This window comes from Lygodium microphyllum, chromosome 21 (genome assembly GCF_053477565.2).
Source record: "Lygodium microphyllum isolate KBCC chromosome 21, Lygodium_microphyllum_v1.1.10, whole genome shotgun sequence".
NCBI classification, from domain to species: Eukaryota; Viridiplantae; Streptophyta; class Polypodiopsida; order Schizaeales; family Lygodiaceae; genus Lygodium; species Lygodium microphyllum.
This window is the reverse complement of record NC_141155.1, coordinates 135,544,840-135,551,926: the sequence shown is the minus strand read 5'-3', so window position 1 is coordinate 135,551,926 and position 7,087 is coordinate 135,544,840.

Sequence of the window (7,087 nt, the reverse complement as noted above, 5' to 3'; positions counted from 1 at the left end):
TAAACACTTTTCTAAATTCTAAATTTCTACCTTTATAATGTTTGCTAGGGTTTGCAACCTCCTTACACCTGACCTTGAAACTCCCTCGAGTACTTTGCTGCATCAAAATCCAATCCAACTCACAGTACTTATCACAAATCCAATTACCGCCACTATCTTTCCTATTGAAGACCTCCACTACAAGTATGTTACTGATGTTTTTCCTTCATGAAGACATCTATGATAACCAAATAGAAAAGTTACCTATCAGCATGTATACAATGTGCAAAGTTCTCTCCAAATGAAATGAAATTTAAATGGAGCAATTTAAAAAAAACATTGTACCTGTAATTCTTTTCACAAAGAAGCCCATAGATATTGAACAAGAAGTTGACTAATAGCAAGACCATTGTTCCTTCACTGACAAATTCATAGAGTACAAAAACAAAAGAAATATAGAGTCAAAGCATACATGTCACTTGCATAGGCTTTGTCCAAATGAGTTGAAACTTAACCATGGAGCAATAGAAAAAAGTGGCAATATACCTGTGGCTCTCTTTGCAAAGAAGCCCAAAGAAATTAAAGAAGAAGACTATTGGAGTAAAAAAACAAAGGAAAACTCAGTATGCATATAGCTTGCATACATTTTATCCAAATGAGATAAAATTTAAGTATGGAGTAACAAAAAAACAAGACAACATACTTGTAACTTTGTTTACAAAGAAACCGTAAGATGTTGAAGAAGAAGTTGTGTTCAAAAGATCATTGCTCTTGACTGTAAGAGACTCCTAGAGTACCAAAACAAAAGAAATTACATGTTAGAGAATGCACATAACTTGCACAGGTTTTATCCAAACGAGATAAAACTTTACCATAGAACATCCATGGAAGAGAACAATATACCTGTAAAGTTTTGTGAAGAAAATCTTAGGGCTTTGGTAGAACAAGCTCCACTCTCATAAGACTTGTGAAACTCACTTTGTGTTTGTGTAGAGGAAATGAAATTTCATAGGGTTATAGATAGGGCAAGCAACAATGAGGCTGTAAGATTTCGTCAGGAAAGAAGAAGTAAGGAAAGAGATATGATAAATTTGAGTTCCGCCTAAGAAAGAGGCGGAAACTCAAAAGGGGAGAAATGAAAAGTCAAACATAAAAAAATTGTAACGTGTCCCCCTGCCTACATGTAGGACACATTTTAGCAGCCCATCAGGAAGAGAGTCTAGAAAGCGCTGCTCAGAACTCACAAGGAATGCCACGCGGTTTGCGATCTAGATCTTCTTGAGTCTGCCACGAAGCGGAAGCATCTGACCGTTCCTGCTTAGGACCGACATGAATCAGGGTTTTCCTAAAAGTCAAGTTTTTAAGAAGTAGCTAGCATCGAGCCCCAAATGAACCACTTTGTGTAGAAACATCAGGGTCGAAGTGGATTTATACTGCACTTGGTTTAAGGAGAATGGGAAACGAGAGGGATGCGAAGCTCGACCTTTGTGCCCATAAGGCATAGTCCCATTCCGTTCCCCTAAAGTAGCATAAATCAGGACTCTAGCTCTATAGTTTTTACGTCATTGTTACCTCGGTGTCAATTCCTTTGAGAAAAGTTCTAAGCCAACCGGGACCACCCTTCCGTAAGATGGACCCAGGGTCACGTCCATCGCACTTTTCTTGGGTTGCTTTAGTTATCTAATTACCTACCACATTTAGTTTCACAAGCAAAAACAACTTCCTTAATTAATCAATTAAACACTGGTTCCTTCATGTAACTTAAGCACTGACACAGAAAAACAATATCAAGCAAGTTCCTTTTTCAACATTTGATCTTTATTTATCAGTTTTTGGAATACATCAATTAAACCCGCCGAAGGCTATCCCAGCAATCCTCAGGGATCGCTATTCCAAGTTATGCCCGTTGACTAGTATGCGGGCCTCGAGATCCCATCTCGAGTCACGTCGGCCTCTTGTGCAGGATTCGGAGGCAAGGAATTTACGACTAGAGCCTCCCCTAGCACCCAAGTGTCCTCCTACTCCAAGTAGGATCCATGGAGAGACCTCTCGTGGTGGATTCAGTCCACGTACCTGGCACAACTAACAACCCCCTTGGATAGGGTCAGGCAGACAGTCGGAGGTAACTGGCACTGCCTCTCCCTCCAGGTTTTTAACCTTCATCATTAGTTGTTTTTCCTGAATTAGTTCTTTGAGCAAAGAAGTACAAACAGTGCACCTAAGTGTACAATCACGAGCATTCCAGTGGTCGTTTGTACGGCCAACTGCCAAGGTGTAATTCCTTTTCCACGAATACCTCTAGCATTCGATCCTGGATCATTTGCGACTTGGCAAGATCCCAAGGGTTTCGTAAGCTGAGTTGCTTGTTTACCCTTTTTTCCTTGGGTTAGGGTTTATACCCTATTGACCCAAATTGTCTCTACCTTAGGTTTCTTTAAATTAGAGTCAATAAATCCTAGGCAACCTCGTCGCCCTAACTTGGTTGGTCAATTGCTTTCTTGGTAATCCATTACTACCCTGGCTTCACAAATCAGTCTTCAAGGAAGAGTGTTGAAGCAGGACGACTACTCAATTTCTAGAAAATTAGTCTTGTAATTAGAACTTGTCAAACTTGGTCTAAGGTGTAGGGGTTCTATTTTGTGATTTAGACACAAGAGCATATGACGTTGCAGCTTGTTGCGTGAGATAGGTGTCAATACCTAACTTGTGGGGATTATATCTTTCTTCATACGGTATTTCTTGATCAAGAATACCTTTGATCAAGATATGGGGTTTGGGAGTCCTATTGAACCAATCCAAATCCCTAACCCTACTAGGCTTGATAAACGTTTTGGCCCTAGGGTCCCTAAATTCCTTGCGGAGGTTCTAGTATTTGGTCAACTGATCCTTAGGATGAGAACCTTAGATAATTCTTGCACGGGCGATTAGATAGTCCTAACATTTTGAGAACGTGGGTAGGACCTTTGAGATCGGAAATATTAGATCGGCATTCTAAGTACGATACTAGGTAGAATTTTAACATAACTCAACCTAACCCAGCACATTGAGGTGTTTGTCGTATGCTAACTATTCACGCCTTTATGAATCTCATGTGAGTTACACGATTACATGCAATCTACCTAATTGATCTAATTGTCTTACGATTAAAGGTGATCTTTCCTTTAGAGATGCAAATACTTTTCCCTAAAAGATGTAAATAACTGCGAGATGTATGAGATATATCATTCCATGCGAATATGCAATTTCAAGACCATAGACCTTTTGCCTTTATGCAACTATAGGATTTATAGTGATCCTTCTTTCCCTTGCCTTACGCGACATTGATTGACATTCAGAGCTAATTCTTATAAACCCTACGTTTTATGCATCGAATTGAAGCTTTAGTATTTTAATGAAGATGCATCCTTTCCCAAATTCAAACTTTGATAAAAGAACTCCATGCATGAGCAAATGCCATGAGTCCATCATTGATTTAATCCTTTCTTTATCACTTAACCCAATCTAGAATGTAACTATCATTGCATGCAATTTGCAAAGTTCATAAATCTTTTCCATACATTGCAACTATTCAGACATCATTTAATGACCGTCTATGATTATCTTACAACCAATAAATTATTACATAAGTACATAATGTGTTATATGCCCTATCCTTTGCGTGATGCAACAAGGATGCCTTCACACAATTTCATCTTTTAACTTATGCATCATACGTTCGAAAATGCAACTACCCTTGACCATGGAAATGCAAGCAAATGCAAGTACTTGTCATGCAACTAAACTTTGTAAATCGAACGAGTACATAAATTTTATGATGCATTTAATTTTCCCTACGTGAATGAAAACATGCTTTATGCAACCTTTCCATGTGGAAATATTATTCAGAACTTGGGCATTCAATATTGGGGCGTTGTCCACTCTCGTACTTTGGGTGGAAGCTCCCGCGTGCACTCCTTTCGACTTTTGCTTAGGAGCCATTGACGCAGTGGATTTCGTCTCAGCAACTCTCCTTTGGTTCCCTTTTTTGATTTCTGAAATTGCCTTCAGTCCAGGATCTCCCTCGCGGCACAGGAAATAGGCCTTGGAAAACACGGATTAAAAATCAGGGAGGCACGGGTGAACAAGGCTTAGAGAGGCTTCAATAGAAGCTTCCAAGCTTCTGGAAGAAACAAGGAGATGACGTGTGGTGGAGGAGATGATGAGGATGACGATGACGATGACGACGACGACGACGACGACGACGACGACGACGACGACGATGATGATGATGATGATGATGATGATGATGATGATGATGATGATGATGATGACGACGACGACGAGGACAGCAGCGGCAGCCTGGCGGCAGCGGACTGACGGCGGACAGTCTCCTTCATGGCGCCGACCGCAGCATGATCCCTTCCTCCTCTCTCCTCAAGCTTGGGAAGGGGGGGTTCTTATAGGCTGAAGGTGGGGGGGTGGCCACACAAGTGGGAGGGTGCATGCCCCTCTTCCCCATGCCCCTCCACCACTCAAGCTCCACACATACTCCCTCTCCCCGCCATGCAACAGCTGAAGGGGAGGGAGTTTTAAAAAAAAATTGCAATTTAATCATTATCTCTTTTTTCCCCTTGAAGGGGTGTTCCCGCGGTGGACTACGGATTTTGAGCCACGGCTTCCTATACACGACGCGGGGCTGGTGTTTGTTAATGCACGCGGATGGAGCACTTAGCCCAAAGTTTTCTTTGTTGCGGGAGATTACTTCGGATCGCTTTTATATGGGGTCTAGGGTCGTTAATATTTTGTTGTGGAAATATTACATTCTCTTCCCCTTAGAGGAATCGAGATATCCTCATCTCGAGAAAATCTGGGGGTATTGTTGGTTGAGAGTACTTTCATCCATCCAAGTGGCATCCTCTTCGGGGTAATCTTTCCACTGGATGAGGTATTCTCTCAAGGTCCTGGATCTCAAATGCCTCTCCCTAACATCTAAGATCCTATCAGGCCGTAGCTCAAGGACTCCTTGGCTTGGCATTACAACTTGTTGATCATCAAGCACGTGACTAGGGTTAGGCACATACTTTTTCAATAGGCTGATATGGAATATATTATGAATTTTTAGGTTTTCAGGGAGTTGAAGTTTGTAAGCATTAGGCCCTAGGCACTTGAGAATCTTGTAGGGTCCACAATACCTTGGACTTAGCTTTTTGCATTCACCCAAGGATAGGGAACTCTTCTTTGGACGTACGTGAATGAAGACCATATCCCCTTCAACGAAGGATCTGTCTTGACGTTTCAAGTCTGTGTAGGCCTTCTGTCTGTCCTTGGCGGCTTGGATATATTGTCTTATTGATTTAATTTGGTCATCCATGTCTTCCATCATCTGCTTTGAAGCTTCAACCCTCATGGTTGGATCTGAAAAGCTTAAAGGAGTATGATAATCGTGCCCATACAATGCTTGAAAAGGGGTCATTTGAATGCTTTGTTGGTAAGAAGCATTATAGGAAAACTCAACCAGTGGCAAATATTGAATCCACTTTTTGGGTTTGCGACAGCAGTGTGCCCTAAGCATATCTTCAATGACTTGGTTGACTCGTTCTGTTTGACCATCAGTTTGGGGATGATAAGCTGTACTGAAACAGAATTGAGTCCCAATGGCCTCAAAGATAGCCCTCTAGAAGTGTGAGGTGAAGAGAGAGTCACAATCACTAATGATTCTTCTGGGTAACCCATGCAGTTTGAATATTTCCTTGATGAATAATCTTACAATGTTTGAGGCTTTATAGTTTGTCTTAACAGGGATAAGATGTGCAACCTTGGTGAGCATATCTACCACGACCATAATGGAGTTGTATCCTCCCTAAACTTGGGGCAGGCCAACAACAAAGTCCATACTAATGAATTCCCATTTCATTTGGGGAATATCAAGTGGTTACAATTGACTTGGCATTTTGACATGTTCGGCCTTAATGCGTTGACAAGACAAAGATTCCGTGACATATTTGAGAACGTCACCTTTGAGCCTATCCCAATGATAGCTCTTCCTGACCGCGTTAAGGGTCTTGGCATAGCCAGGGTGTCCCGAGAAAGGGGAGTCATGGGCTTCCCAAAGTATCTTCTGCTTGAGTGATTGGCTTGCCGGGATACATAATCTTGTCCTAAAGTAGACAAGTCTGCTATGGATAGAGAATTCTTGATACTTCGTCGGTAGCTTCGGGTCTTGATCTTTGATGGGGATCTCCCTTAGCAATTTTTGATAGGTTGGGTCATGGCATGCCTCCTCTTTAGCTAGCTCAAGAATTGGGTTGTTTGGCATGGAGACCTTTGTGGCTAGAGATCTTGCTGTTGATGGATCTTGCAAAATCAGAGAATTCAGAAATGCCTTGCAACTGAGTGCATCGGCAACTGCATTCTCCTTTCCAAGCCAGTATTTGATTTCAAAGTCATATTCTTCCAGTACTTCAATCCATTGACGTTGCCTCATATTGAGCTCATTCTGGGTGAAAATCCATTTAAGACTCTTGTGGTCCGTCACTAAGGCAAATTTGTTACCTGGCAAGTAGTGTCTCCAAAGTTTGAGAGCATGGATGACAGCCAATAGCTCCAGATCGTGGGTAGCATAATTCCTTTCATGGCTCTTCAGTTTCCTTGAAGAGTATGCTACGAGATGACCTTCTTGCATGAGCACACATCCTAAGGCAAGTGCGCTAGCATCCGTTATCACTTCAAACTTCTTAGATCAGGAAGTTTCAGGATGGGTGCTGATATCAAGCTTTGCTTTAGTTTGTCAAAGCTGGACTGTTCAGCATGTGACCATACAATTGATACTTGCTTCTTTAGTAGATCAGTCAGAGGTGCTGCAATCAAAGCATAGTTTTTGATAAAGACCCTGTACCATCCTGTCAATCCAAGAAAACTATGCATTTCTTTGACAGAACTTGGTGTTAGCCACTCCAGAATGTCTATGGATCTACTGAAATTTCTTCCGCTGATACAATGAATCCCAGATATTCAATCTGTTGCTTGAAAAATGCACACTTCTTCTTCTTGGCATAAAGCTTGTGTGCTCTCATTGTTTCGAGGACAATGCGAAGCTGGGGTTCATGATCTTTTTTCTGCTTAGAGTAAA